At 44.7% G+C, this 14,996-nt stretch overlaps 2 long non-coding RNA genes across 2 annotated transcripts; both read left to right on the forward strand.

The window, feature by feature from the left end:
* The first annotated feature begins 1,102 nt into the window (after positions 1-1,102).
* Positions 1,103-8,367, forward strand: LOC119461965 (uncharacterized). The gene is made up of 3 exons (XR_007468496.1): positions 1,103-1,200; positions 3,576-3,688; positions 8,275-8,367. It is a non-coding gene; the product is annotated as an uncharacterized LOC119461965 (long non-coding RNA).
* Positions 8,368-10,756: 2,389 nt separating this feature from the next.
* On the forward strand, positions 10,757-14,642 carry LOC125947801 (uncharacterized). The gene is made up of 3 exons (XR_007468495.1): positions 10,757-10,793; positions 10,907-10,972; positions 14,434-14,642. It is a non-coding gene; the product is annotated as an uncharacterized LOC125947801 (long non-coding RNA).
* Positions 14,643-14,996: the final 354 nt, after the last annotated feature.

The raw sequence follows: 14,996 nt of genomic DNA on the forward strand, positions 1-14,996 counted from the left end.
ATCGGAGCATTTGCATTTCCGCAAGCCGGCTGATAACTTAAACGAAACGGTACGTGTTTAGCAAGCTTTCGTGCTTTCTGGGGTGTTTGAGGGATATGAAACTTGTAGGCTATCTGAGCGAGAAGGAAAAAGAGGGGGTCGCTATCCTGCAGATGATTATAGTCAGGAAAATACGGTTAGCTATTGCCCCGCCCCAGTTCCACTTATACTAAACATGCTAAACATACTGAAAATAGTTGTTGGTTTTTCTTTTTTGTTTGTTTGTTTTTTCTTCCAACACGTTCTAAACCTACAAACGTTTCTTGAATTACGTCAGTGTAGATGAATTATCTGCCCAGGCGGACACCATTTGCATAAAGAACCCAAGAAATCCATTTCTTAATTAAACTAATTGGAATAATTGACTTCCTATAATTAAAGAGTTAAATTCTGGTGACGTGCCAAAATCATATTTTTTTTCTCATATGTAAAACCTGGTTAGGTCAAGCAGAGTAGGTGACCAATTGTCGCCGCCCGTTTCAAAGGGGATGCCATTAGAGACCATCATTACCACCATCATCACGGGAGCGAGGGAAACGGCTTCGTGGCGTGTGCTACCGTCCCGTTAAAAGCTCCAATTAGACATCGCGCAAAGCATGACGTCATACGAATTCGAAAGCATCCCTGACAGTGTTTCACCGAGAATACGAGCCCTGGTTGCACGTCTTCAATGTTATAGCTTATCTCTGGTTTCCTGAATTAATGAAGCATACCATTTCAGGCACGGTCCTCGTTTCTGTGACTGAGTTATCTTGCTCCTCCTATCATCACAGCTGGCACGAAAGTCTACAAACGCACCTGTCATCAGCGAGACATTCATCCTCATAGGCCATCAACTGGGTTGCAAGCAATGCGCCGTGCCAGGGGCCTCGGCCCCAAAGAGTCCATTAATTATAACCGCCGCTGGCAGCGCGTGCTCCAAATCTTCGAGCGATTCGGTCCCTGTCAGCAAAAATGTATGCGCAGTCAAGGTGTGAGACCCGGCTATTCGCACGCCTCGTGGCGGTAGGACAACTCGGCTTTTCCCTTCGGCATCGCAGCGGTTGAACAATATGGAGCGCCAAAAGTCAGCCGCATCTTTGGAGGCGCGCTGGGCCCTATTGTCCTGCCTCGTCCTGTGCATGATTACGAGCGTCCCAAGCTGCAAGCAGATCCGTATCTGTGAGTTTCCAAATACAGTAGAACCTCGTTACAGTGAAATCGTCGGCACCGGGTGAAAATATTCACTATATCAGTATGTTCGCTATAATCGTAGTTCCCTATTTGTCATTTCAGTAACTACGATAAAATATTTGTTCTTAATTCGCACAGGTTTATTTTCATTCAAAAGAGCGCAAATTAACCCTTTTCTGAAACCCACATATGCAGGCTGCTATCATTACACGTATGAAAGTTTCCCTGAGAGGAAAGCGTGGTGAACACATTGATAAGAAATCAAAGCAGTCAGTGCAGGCATGAATTGTCGTATAGTTACTGGAACGGTGTGCTGAAACCATGGTGAGTGTTATCATAGTTTATACTCCGTCATCGTCAGGAAGTCATGGTTTTCCGTGCCCTTTCATATTTTTCATCTTTTCATCTTTTCTTCTTTTTTTCAGTGGTACAACTATGGGTATCGTTTTAGATATATTAAAGTAATGCATTTTATTTTATTTTATTTATCCATTTCATCACTATTATTAGAATACAGCGCTCTAAAGGTAAGGCATATATGAGACACAAACACAAGCCCAGACGAGGAAACGCTTGTAACAACTGATTTATTACAAACGTTCCCATGGGAAGAGGGATCGGGCACAGAAAAGCCCATGCGCAGAAAGCTACGTACAGTACATGAAAAACAGGCAGATAAAAACATGAAATAAAAATTCGAGGACGCTTAAGCTTCGCATTTAAGAGTAGAGCGCGACGGCAAGTTCGCATACGGCAAGTAGGCTTCATTCACTGCAACATTGAACGTGGGAAAGTAAGCTTACAAAGACCAAGCTTACACCGATCCCCTTAAAGTCGGCTTCACTTTTAAACAGAAATGCATTGCTGGAAAGACGTTTTTCCAGGGGCCATATAAGTTGTCTTATATTAAAATGTGAAGGTCCTAGCGCCTTTTTTTACTATTTTACTAATTGTTTGCTATTGCCCCGACGCGCGCGCGTGTCCAAAACAAATTAGCAGGCGAAGTCCCAATTCGACCTGCCTTAGGCTCCCTAACCTGCCTAGGATGCGAGCGCCATCTGGATATCATTTTCGCAAGAAAAGTACCCGAACGCTCGGCTGTAGGTCTGGTAGAAATGCTGGAAAAGGGATTTGTGTTTGAGTTTCCTTGTAGCATAATTAGGTTTTCTCGTACATTCAAACTATAATCCGACGCCGATTGGTAAACAATTCGACGGCGAATCCGGCGCCGAATGTTAAGTCGTACTTTACCATTTTTCTGACGGATTTCACTGTGAGAAATTCAATTTTTGTTCACCAAAACCTTGCACCACGTGGAGGGCCTGTGCGGTCGAGGTGGTTGGTGTGGTAGGGGTGGTTAGAAATGATTTTCTCCGCCACCCGCCGACATCGCACGCCGACGCCTCTTGCCGACGCCGGATTTTCTACGACACGGGGCCCTTAACGCTCTCGCGTTAAAAAAGCTCGTAGACAAAAGTATGACTGACATGAACAATGCTTGACACTTGTGACCTTATCATCGTTATAGCCGTCGTTACTATATCAGTGAAAAAATGCATAGACGCCTAGGGGAGTGTAATCATGACCGGCATTTCATTCCCTGTAACCATTAGTTCACTATATACGGATTCACTATAACGAGGTTCTATACTGTACGCATTCTCGTCCCAGATGTACTATACTGTTCACACCGTTCAGGCCTGGGCATCACTCATGTCAGTATCGAACTTCCCTGCCATTCCCGAATCAACCAAATGGCATATTAATTATGCGGCCTGTTTCATATTTTGAAGTATACGTTAACTCGCTTGATTGTTTCAACAGAGGCCTGATCTGGGCCTGACGATTCAGCGATATGTTAGCGATATGTCAGTCGGAAATATGTTAGCGTTTGTGACTGTTGTTGATTTTTGAATTGTCAATACAAATACGCCGGAAAGGGAAACAGCAAAACTATGACGTTCTGCTGCTGAGAACCAGGTCGTGGGTTCGAGTCCCAGCCGGGGCGGCCACATTTAGATGGGAGCGAAATGCGAAAACGCTCGTGCACATGTATTTACGCACGTGAACCCCACGTAGACAAATTATAATCTGAAGCTTTTCACTGCGGTCTTTCTTACAGTCCCTAACCCAGTGTCGCTTTGGAACGTCATACCTCAAGATAGACGAATCAATCAGTCAACCGCAGAATGACTAAAGCTGCGACTCTGTGAATCGTAATGCGCCTGAGGCACTGTGCTGCTGATTGACTCTCGGCAATTTTTTTTTTCAGAAAAGTAACATCTATGAGCCAAAATTACCTGGGATCTAAAAAGGATCTGCTTTCTTATTGTGCACATGTGATTCCACACCTTGTGTTGCAGTATCAGGAAAGCAAATGCTGGAAGCGAGGGCCAACTTCGGGAAAATGATGAAGGAGTGCAGTAAAGAACTTGCAAAAATGGCCTCGCTCGCACCAAAAAACGACATTGTCCAGGTAGGGTACTTTGACTATCACCTCTAGGGATTCTCACAGTCAAATCTCCGCCTATCGGTGCCTATATATATAAAGATCCTCAACTCCTGATATATAAGTAAATAATGTTCAGCGATGTGTATCTTTAGAGAACTCATTTGCAAAATTCAAACAAACTAATGACTAAAGATGGAGGAAAACTCTAGAAAAAATGACCCGACACCACTGGAAGTATTTTTGTGGTTATTCAGATACTTTCGTTTTATATTTTCATACTTTCTGCTAGATAGCGCGATGATGTTTATGGATTCATATTTTCCTGTTTCTGCCATTTATTCACCGCTACATGAAATGACGCAAGACTGGGAAATTGGAGATCTCTGGGGGAGGCCTTCAACCTGCAGTGAACATGATGATGATGATTAAATACGCGTTTACATTGGCAATATAATGGAGCAGCGATCTTAGAAACAAAGTGCGAGCAGACACAGACAAAGAATAGGTTGGCAAACACCGAAAATTTGCATCTTTCTTTTTCGAACACCATCATGCTTATCAACTTAAAGCTCTTCAAGAGCATAAATCTCTTCGTCTGTACCTAAGCCTTCCAAAGTTTGCATGTTCGTTTCTAGCTAAGTATTGTATCTTTGTGCTTTTCTGAGTTCAAACGTTCTTGAAGCTCTATTATTTATTTATTTATTTATTTATTTATTTATTTATTTATTTATTTATTATTTATTTATTATTATTTATTTATTTATTTATTTATTTATTTATTTATTTATTTATTATTTATTTATTTATTTATTTATTTATTTATTTATTTATTTATTTATTTATTTATTTATTTATTTATTTATTTATTTATTTATTTATTTATTTATTTATTTATTTATTCTCTTCCTCCAAAACATTCACACCGTTCATCTATTTGCGAACGAACGGAATATTTCAGCACTGCACGGTCGCACTTTCGCTCCCGACAATCGCCTCTGTGCAGCCGCAATTCTAACGGAGTACAGTACGGTGCGTACAGTACGGTACACAGCTCGTAGTAAAGACGCTCCTGCTCTATTATTGAGAGGAAGAAACATCTTGATAAGACGCACTCGGATGACATTGTGCGGGAACTCGAGGTGATAGCGTAGAAAGAGGCCACCCAGGGCCTCGACCGCCGCGAACAGCCACGGAACTTTCGGGGTCCGCATGCATTTATTGAAAACCCAGAAGGCACAGCGCCTTAGCAACCGCGGATGAACGCGATTGGCTGAAACGCCGCCGGGAGTAGCGTACCCAGGATCTCTGCCAGGGGGGGGGGGGGGGGGGGGGGGGGCAGTTTGCTAATACCATCTAAATAGCACTAATTTCAATTTCTTCATGGGAAATTGTCAAAAAATGCGCTTTTTGTGAGTGTGCAGACGATTGCGCGTCTTACATCTTAGTTGCAGTACTCAAATGCGCAAGGAAAGAAAAGGGGTTAAACAAAAGAGGGGGGTTAAGTCGGCCTCAGGGGGGGGGGGGGGGATGACAACCCCCGAACCCCCCCCCCCGTCGGTGCGCCACTGGCCCGCCGGTGACACTCGACGCCCTTTGCAGTGAGAGTACTCCGCTCTAACTAACGCCTTTTACGCTAACGTAACCTAACCTAACCTATCGTGGGCGCACGCAAAAGCAATAACCTTCACGGTGTGACATCAGAGCGTTGCCGGCGGCGTTTCAGCCAATCGCATTCAACCTAATGGCGGTGCCTGAGGTGCGACTTGTCTTGGATCGTCATGTCGGGGCTCGCTACAACGCCTATATATACATTAGTCCGCATGTCTTCATGACCATAGTTCCTTTAAATGTGCACCCTACTGTAGATATCCGCTATGTCATTCCGTCCGATTGTTCAATACCAGATCTCTTGAAAACGATTGGACATTTGTTTGTCCAACTATAATAAGCTGCTGTCCCTGGGATACCCAAATATCCCGAATGTAAGGTTGCCTGAAACGTGTCTAAAAGAGAGCAACGTAATTGCGACTGACGTATCAGCGCGTGGAAAGAATGTAAGCCTTTCAAACTCTCTTTCCTTCCCTCGGCTGGACCTTTTCGTACGGTCTCCAAGATTGTATGCCAGTTTTTCAGGTAGAATTACTGGAGCCTGTTGCGAGGGGCTCTGCGTAGGTTGTTTCGAATACTTCCTTCGAATATTTCTTTCGAATATTCCTTCGAATACTTCTCCTAAATAATACTAAAACAATCAGTGGAGATTGAGCGGTAAATGCGGGAAGAATGAATTAGCATTAAGTCGCACCTCTTTCAGGTCCTTGGTCCATGATTTAAACCGCGTTCACTCCAGTGCAAAGTGTTGTTCAGATCTCACTCGACACACGTCCTGCCTCTCCGTGAATAGATGTGCAACTGACGCTGGTCCGGAGCAGAGCACCATCAGTTGCACTACACAGGGCCCACCTATCATGCACCAAGATTTTAAAATACTGCAAATGCCACGTAGCTGGACAGAACCAAAGTAATTTTGTTTGCCGTCGCTTGGAGATACTCAGATTACTTTTTGCATACCGCCTAATTACATATAATTAGTCTTAATTAATCAACTTCTCGAATAATATAATTGTATGAAAAGTGTAAAGAAAAATTGTACAGCTGAAATGAACAACTTCCGATACAGCTTTCTGTTGCTCAATACCTGCTACATAAAAGTGTTTTTCCGAGCGTGAAAGAAGCTCGCGAATATACAATAATTGTGCTACATATAATGGGTGATTTTTTTAAATTCTGGTAACGATAAAATAGCACACCCCGCTTATATATATATATATATATATATTGTACTGAAGGCACTGGGCCACGGTGCTGGTGAAGGAAGAAGAAGACTAGCAACGCTTGCTCACCCGCTTCACCATAGCTCCCTTTGACTTGTTTCGGTCTACCGTTCTAACGCTAGATCGAGTGCTGCTAGGATCATATCATAGGAAGCCAACAAACAATGACACCAAGGACAACATAGCGAAAATCACTTGTACTTACTAAATTAAAGAAATGATAAATTAATGGAAATGTATGAAAGAACAGCTGTCCGCAGGTGGGGAACGATCCCACGTCTTCTCATTACGTGTGCGATGCTCTTACCATTGAGCTACCGCGGAGCCGTATTCCCATCCACTTTCTGGGGTATTTATGTTTTACAACTAGAACTAACCCTGGGAGTGTTAGCCAGCGCCACCACTCACAAACCTAGGCGGTGGATGTGGAACATCCTTTCTGCCTCAGGCGTCACGAGCACGTGACCTTTTTGGGTGATGGAAACTGGTCAATAAACCCACATATGCTACCTGAAGGCATCAATGTTGCCGGACTCGAGCCCTCATAATGTAATAAACGAGAAGAAAGTCAATCGAGGGGCCCGATTATTACTAATCATATGATAGGAAGCCAACAAACAATGACACCAAGGACAACATAGGGGAAATTACTTGCACTTACTCATTAAATTAAAGAAATGATGAATTGATATACCCACATTGTAATCGTCAGAAGCCTACCCACAAGAGGCCAACGCTCCGAGCGCCTCCTTCGTTTATCCCTCGTCTTCCTTATCCCTTCGTCCCGTTACCTTGCGCGCGCTGCCTTGTGCACTCCACCTTTACACTGTATATATGTATACACCAAGTGAGCGACTTTCCACGCTTCACACACACCATTTTTATTTGCAGCGTAAGCTGTTATGGGCTCATTCCAATAGCCGTTTCGGGTCGCGATGATGCCGCCGCCGGCTGCGTCCGCCGGGTAACCGCTATCGCCGGAAACGCGAAGAAAGTGTCCGATTCGCGCCGGGATCGAGCCCGCGCCCGCTGCGTGGGAGCTGGAAACTCTACCACTGAGCCACGCAAGCGCTTGCTATCGGGCCGCGGAATATACCCTATAAGGCAAACGCGGGAGGTGACGACTCGAGCCTCCGCCACTATGGTGGCGCCATCTAGGTAAGATGCCTGCAAACACAGCGTCCGCAGGCGCAGACGACGATATGCGATGCAGACGAGGCGCGCTATGAACGCGCTCCCAAGCTGCAGAGCCTCTGCCGGTATGGTGGCGCCATCTAGTTAAGGAGCCTGCAAACGCGGCGCGCCTGACATGTAAGTTGCAGTTGTAAGGCTTGATCGGGCTCAGCAGAGTGCTGTGCAGAGAGCATTACAAGCCGCAGCTCGCCGTCAACGCCCGGCGGGCAGTTCAGATCGTTCTCGTCAAAACGAGGCGAACAGACTGCCGCAAAGACCCTGTTGTGCGTGGTGCCCAAATTGGAGCTACTCTTGAGCCGCTCCACAAGCTTACGCTGTGACTGTGCTGCGTGTGCCGCGCAGGCCTGTGACTTTTTTCGACACGGCTAATCCTAACGCATTAATAAAAAAATATGCTCCAACGTCTACGATACTTAAAGTGACGAAAAGTGTCTGAAAAGTTGTGCAAGTTATTCAGTAGAAATCGATCACCCAGTTTTGCTATCAATAAAAGGAACTGCGTGATCACATTGCGGGCAGGTCTGCATAACAAAGTGCTCAATCTCTAATGTTAACGTCATTTCATCTCGTTCTTAAACCACTTAGAGGTTGTCACTTATTTGCGCCGCATACAACAGCTGCGTTGGCGAAGCAAATGAGAAGATAAAGGAAGGTGTCCAGCAGGAGCCTAACCAAATGGTAAGATCGATCGGCCCATTCTACTATAGACATGCCATCAAAAGGAGTACACCCTTCATACGTATTATACTCGGTCTGCATGCACGGGTATAGGGATTGTAACACTGCATTTTAGCTTTGCGAGGTTGGGGAAAATACCGTAGTTATGACCAAAGGTCTACAAAAGCCAGTGTTTCTCGTTTTAACCCGATTTATTTGCTGAGCTTGTTTCTTCATATTTCCTTTTACCGGTATTTTTTAGCGTTTAGGGGTTTTAACAGGAAAGTCAAAATACTTCTCATAATAGAAAATACACTTCATAGGTAGAGACAACGCATGCGCTGCTGAAATACGTGTTTGCTACCTTACCGTACTCTGTTTTCAACTGTCTATTGCAAAAGATGTGCAGCTGCGAACAAAAGTAATTGCAACGGGGGAGTTGTGTCTAACTGCATACCAGTGCCATCTAGCAGCTTCCGAGAGGAAGCTAGGAATTGGATCACGCATGCGTGCAGGCCGGCGGTAATAGCCGCTTAACACCTCTCTCTCTGAGTTTCCTTACCCGCGAATCGCAGTGTCGTTCGGAGCTTCTGCGGCTGAACACTGCTAGCGTGATGGCGCTGACAGCATAATTGTGTCTGTAGTTCGCACGCGCCAACGACTCCCCCGTGACACAGGCGAGTGTACCTGTGAGTGTGAGTGTACACAGGCGTGTATGCTGTGAGCACTATCACGCTAGCTATATAGCGTTCTGTTGCGGGAGCTACGAACGACGTTCAGATCATCACAGATCGACGTTCAGAATCAGATCGACGGGTGTGAACTGGCTATCAGACCCGACCGGCTCGCATGCGTGATCCAATTCCTAGCTTCCCTCCAAGGCTCCTTAAGGGCGCTGGGATTCAGTTCGGAAACAGCTCCGGTGTTCCAGTTACTTCTGTAGGCACCTGTAGAATGTGCAAATTCTTGCTGTCGATGTCGTCGTATAGGGGGCGATGACGCTGTACTTAGAAGAACGCACAGGTGCTCTGGATTGCGTAACAAACGTGGACTAAAATGAAAACAAAGAGCCAATGTCACGTTCATTTCCCACAGCGGCGTCTCGAATAGTATACATTTCGAATGCACAGTTCAGGACGAATTCAACAAGCCAACGGAGAAACATTACCTTTCGTATACATATATGTGGGGTAGACATAGTCACATCGAGGAAGAAAGAACGATGCCAATCATCATTACCTCGGGATAGTGATCAGAGATGCGTAGCTGCTTCAATGTCATGCCAGTCTTTTATCACTCTCTGGTCAAAAATTATCGGGGAAAAAAGAGAAGAGACAATATACTCCAATGTCCAATGTCTCTATTCAAATACATGTAAAACGCAGAAATGCTTTTATAAGACTACCGCTAGATTGATTTGAATGAAATTTGTTGCATTTGAGAGAGAAAGGTAAATTCTAGGGACTGTTGGAAGCGGAATTTCGAGGTCCAGGATTTTTGCAAGCTTCTTTTTTTAATTTATAAGGTTGAACATTTCATTTAGGGACTGAATTTTTTTTAAATGGCGGAAATTTGCAAGACTAAAGGAAAATAGAAGCACGAAGTTGAAGAAATTGTAACTCTGCACCAAAAACAGATATTTCAGTTTTCGAAACTGTATCCGTTAAAGCATCTGAAGTGGACAAGTTTGCTGAATTGAATTTTGCTAAAGTTGAATTACGGCTTACGTGAAATTGTTACGATGCTTACAAAGCTTTCACTCAAGTCCTATTCACCTACTCACAAATTAATGGTATATTTCAGAGGGTGTAAATATATCAATTTTGTTTGCTTTAGATGTATTATGAGGTGCAGTTTACAAAATCGTGATATCGTTTTCCATTGCTCAGTTACAGAGTTGTAAACTTGATGGTTGCGTTCTTTTGTTCTTGTTTCTTTATTTCTCAGTTCTCAATAGTATTCACAAAAAGATCGAAGGCCTAAATAGAGTCCATTTCCTATAGCAGCGATACTTTAACTTTTTCTTTTAAGTAAAACAAACCTAATCAAATTTGGTGTTGTGGTGAGAAAAACTATTTCTCCCTTCCCCTGTAATTAGGTAGCATCCCCTGAGCTAAAAATTCCTCTTAAAAACAAAAGCTAGTGACAGCTAACGTAAGCCTTCCTGACGAGCGCCTACATGAATGGATGGAAAAACTTTATTGTGCGCCTACATAATGTTGACAAAACTGATAAGGTAAGCACGTAGTTCCCGCTTCAATACTTTTCGCTAAACTATTACCAATAAACGCACCCTATAGTTCCACGTTTCGGTGCTTTATTAGGCCCTAACTGAGCATACCTGTAAATATCACGTAGTTTCCGCTTAGCCTCGTCTGTTTCGACCTAACCAGCATTTCATGTTCCTGTAGATTCTTGAGTGTGGAATGAAGATCACCCATAACAAGGTAGGTCACGTGCATATCAAGGGCACGAAAGAGGGAAAATGAGTAGATGGCGGGAGAACACATGCAATTCTAAGTTGCTTACGGAAGTTGACGTACGTGGATGGTGTCTGCAGAGTTCGCAGTTCTACACGGTGCTCGGAGACACCGAGAGCCTGCTGAACGCCGCGCACGAAGGACTGGTAAGTACACGTACCTTTCGTAAAGCACGCGTTCTCAAAAATGGATGCGAAGCAGCGGGGACATGGTTAGCTTGAGCGGGAGATGGTTTCGCGGCAGCGGCCCGAGCGCTCATCGCGGCGCTGCACAGAAGAGAGAATGAGGCGCGCGCGCTCCGTCATTTTCATACCGCGGAACTACCGTGGCGCCACCAGCGGAGTATGCAGCTGTCGCACCACCTGTCGTGCGCGCCGCTCCGGATTCCTAGAGGAGAGAAAGGGGGGAGCGTAGGAGAGTAGAGAGAGGGGGAGGGGACGCGCATGCGCTGGGGGGGTGTGGGACGCCGCGGGAGGGACGGACAAAGCCCCCGCCATAAGCTGCTTCGCATCTAAAAATATAATTGCCTTTACCGGTTGTTCTCTTGAAGAATGCTAAAACAGTCGAAAATGTTCGCCAGAACTCATCTCGCGATCAATGCCGACGTTTTCGCGATTAGCAGCGAAGCCACGTAGCGACAAACCGTATTCTCATCGCCGAAACGCGTCATGTAAGAGGGTTGTATGCAGCGAGGCCCCTCTCTGGAGGAAGGAGGAAATAAACTTTATCGAAGACAAGGGGAAGGGGGGAGCCGAGATCAGGCACAGGAGGGTGGGTGGCGTCCAGCTGGCCGCGACCTTCACCACTCAGTACGCCAGCCCGGCTTGGGTTTGAGGGTTAGTATATTTTAGTACGGAGTTCCACGCCTCCTGCATGTGAGGGAGCTTGCCGCAGGAAATTTCTTGAGGGAGAATTGTTCCTGCAACCTCATATAATACGATGCCGATCGGCTGGACCTCTCTCGCGTTTTCCTCTGGACACGCCGTGCCATCTAGCGGTGGCGCCGTGAAGTCCGCGCGGGGGGCGTGGGTGAATATATATTCACACAAGCTTGTCTGTATATATATCTGACGCGGGTTCCATTTCGCCCAGCCCCGGAGAAATACTACAGGATCTTTTTTTACAGCGAAGCTGTATATGGCTAGCTGATTTGTCAGTCCGTCGCCCGTACGCAGAAACTATCATCATCAGCAATGGCTCGAGCGTCGTCGTCTTCTTCCACAGCTAGATAGATAGATAGATAGATAGATAGATAGATAGATAGATAGATAGATAGATAGATAGATAGATAGATAGATAGATAGATAGATAGATAGATAGATAGATAGATAGATAGATAGATAGATAGATAGATAGATAGATAGATAGATAGATAGATAGATAGATAGATAGATAGATAGATAGATAGATAGATAGATAGATCGGAAAATTCGTGACGTATATATTATACGTCACGAATTACATATTATAAGGTACACTGTTCAGAGAAAAAAAATTCTGGTGCTTTACGTTAAGCCATGACATGATTATCAGGCACACCGTACTGGCGAACGCCGGATTATTGCAACCACCTGGGGTTCGTTAACGTGCACCCCGTGCACGGTAGAAGGGTGTTTTTGCATTTGACCCCCATCGAAATGTGGCCGCCACGGCCGGGATTCGATCCCGCACCCTCGGGCTTAGCAGCACAACGCCATAGCCATACGTACGCCACCACGGCGGGTTTATGTCCAGACACTAGATGGGGTTAGTTACCACTTGTTCTCCTGAAGCATGTTAGATCGTTAAAAAGAAAACGCAGTGGCTGCAAATCCATGTTTGAAGATACGTATATTTTGTATAGGGCTCATAGCAGGATGACAAGGGAGATTGTTGAGGCCTATCAAATTGCGAGATTAGAAGAAAGGTGCGTGAGCAAGGCTTCAGTGTCGCTATCCGAAAAAGAGATAGGATTCCTCGGTTTATCACTGTAACGATTGCAGTGTATGTTTTTATCGTGCCTTAGGCATGTGTACGTACGGTTCATGGATATGCACCACTGTATGTTCTTTTTTTTCCTTTCTGTCTTGTTTGTTTCCGCTCGTTCGGCGTATATATATCGGCGCGTGCGAAAATAAAATCTATAGTTCAATGTAGCGCTGTCTCTGTGTGTGTGTTTCTTTCTACGTCTTCGTTCAGTCGCGCTTACACATTCTATCATGGAAAGAAACGCCACTGCTTGATGTACTTGAACGCAGTAAGCTAGACAGTTTCTTGTTTATTTGGGCCTCGTGACCGAGCATTACTTGAAGCGTGGAAGTTGTCAATGGCGTTAATATATATATTGTGTCCAATATATATATATATATATATATATATATATATATATATATATATATCAAGGATAGCCTACACCGATGGAGGCTTTGAACATAGAGTGGTCAGTCATCAGGGAATTGTGGTTGGGAAATGCTTAGCAACACTTAAGAAATACTGCTAAAATGTGCATGTTTAGGCTAATTGAGAATAAACGGCATTGGTATGGCTGTGGCGGCAAACGCGGTGAACTGGTTGCTGTTAGCTGAGTAGGTATAAAAAAAAAATCGGTGGAAAAGGCAGAGACGTGCGATATTGCAGCATGCGGCAAATATGGGAAGTATAAGTTGTGCTTTTAGGGCCGATATGGTTCAGTAATAGCTGAGAATGAACTTACTCGCATGGTTTTTGTATCGGCTCTGAAGTGTTACATTATCTAGATGGGGATCAAATACAGCACTGCCATATTCTAGTATACGCAATACAAAGAAATCACGGAGTTTCAGAAGAATACAAAGGTAAGGTTACGGCGACGAAAACCAAGTACTTTATTAGTAGCGTTTGTACACCGTCATTAACGTGACAGGTCCACGTGATGTCGGAAGAAGGTTGGGCACGAAAATATTTAATGAAGTCAGACGGGGCTACAGGACAGTCATAAAATGATTGTTCACCTGCCAACAGATACCTTTCCACTGATATCCGCAGTCTTATGAAAGGAGGAAGGTTTGAGAATAGATAAGTTCGCAGCCGCCAAAATATGCTGTCAAGATGCTTCAGTGGTCCGGCGCTTCGAGCTATCAAGTAATTCGACCTCGTCCTTCAATCGCTGGAGGGATTTTGCAGGCAATGTGGTGTTGTCGTGTTTGATACCCTGGTTAGGGCGATATTTTTTTTACAAATTCAACGAAGCATTTTTTTTCTGGGGAATATTTTACAGTTTCGCGCTGCTTTCCGGTAGACAGCAAATCTCCCTTTCAATTGGACTCAGTGTAAGATGTGGCAGTCCAGATTGAATAACACGGGTTTCATAGATTCGAGCGTTTTCACGCCCTCAGAAAGAAACATGGAAAAAGAGGAAGTTAAATTTTAGCTTCGGTGAATACAAAATTTTGTGTTCAAGAGCCGGTTTGATACCCAGACATATACTTTTATGCAGATCATTGGTAATATGGGTAGATGTCTTATATCGGTGCTGCATGCAGATCATCAGGTGAACATTTTGGTGCACTGCTAAGTAAACCGCATGTATTCTCAGGCCGTATTTTCCTTGTTCGTGAACGTAAATGCGATTGACCTCTTCTCTGTGCAGGTGTGCCTCAATCGGACAGGAGTAATGGACATGTCGTTGGAGACACTTGACGATATGGTTGCTTTCGCAAGGCGATTCTGGCTGAGCTTTGGTTGAACAGGAAATGAATGCCGTTTATCACCATGGCTCTGGAGTTGAAAATTATTTCTTATTCGCAAGGACACCGGGGGATAACAAGACGCGACATTCGGTAACTGTTCACAAACCGAGGTGAGGCGTATTCACAAACACGCCTCAAATCAACACTCCTTTTTGTCTTCGCCAAGTGGGGAGCAGTATTAGTGACGCGCTGCGCTAAAGTAAGAATGACTATAGCGATTCTCGAGCTACACTTTCGTAATCACGCACACACTTTCGTCGTTAGTGCATACGTGGATTACAGCAATTCCAGGAGCAGCCGACGCACTCACCATTGAAGTACTCAGGCCCTTCGTGGGAACGATGTCATTTGATCCAGTCTGCTGTGGCGCTCATTGCTTTATGCGGCCACCTTGCTAAACGTTCTACTAGCGCCGAGCAAGTTGGGAGAGACACCGCATATAGGATATTCCGGTTCGCTGTTC

This window comes from Dermacentor silvarum, chromosome 8 (genome assembly GCF_013339745.2).
Source record: "Dermacentor silvarum isolate Dsil-2018 chromosome 8, BIME_Dsil_1.4, whole genome shotgun sequence".
Classification (NCBI taxonomy): domain Eukaryota; kingdom Metazoa; phylum Arthropoda; class Arachnida; order Ixodida; family Ixodidae; genus Dermacentor; species Dermacentor silvarum.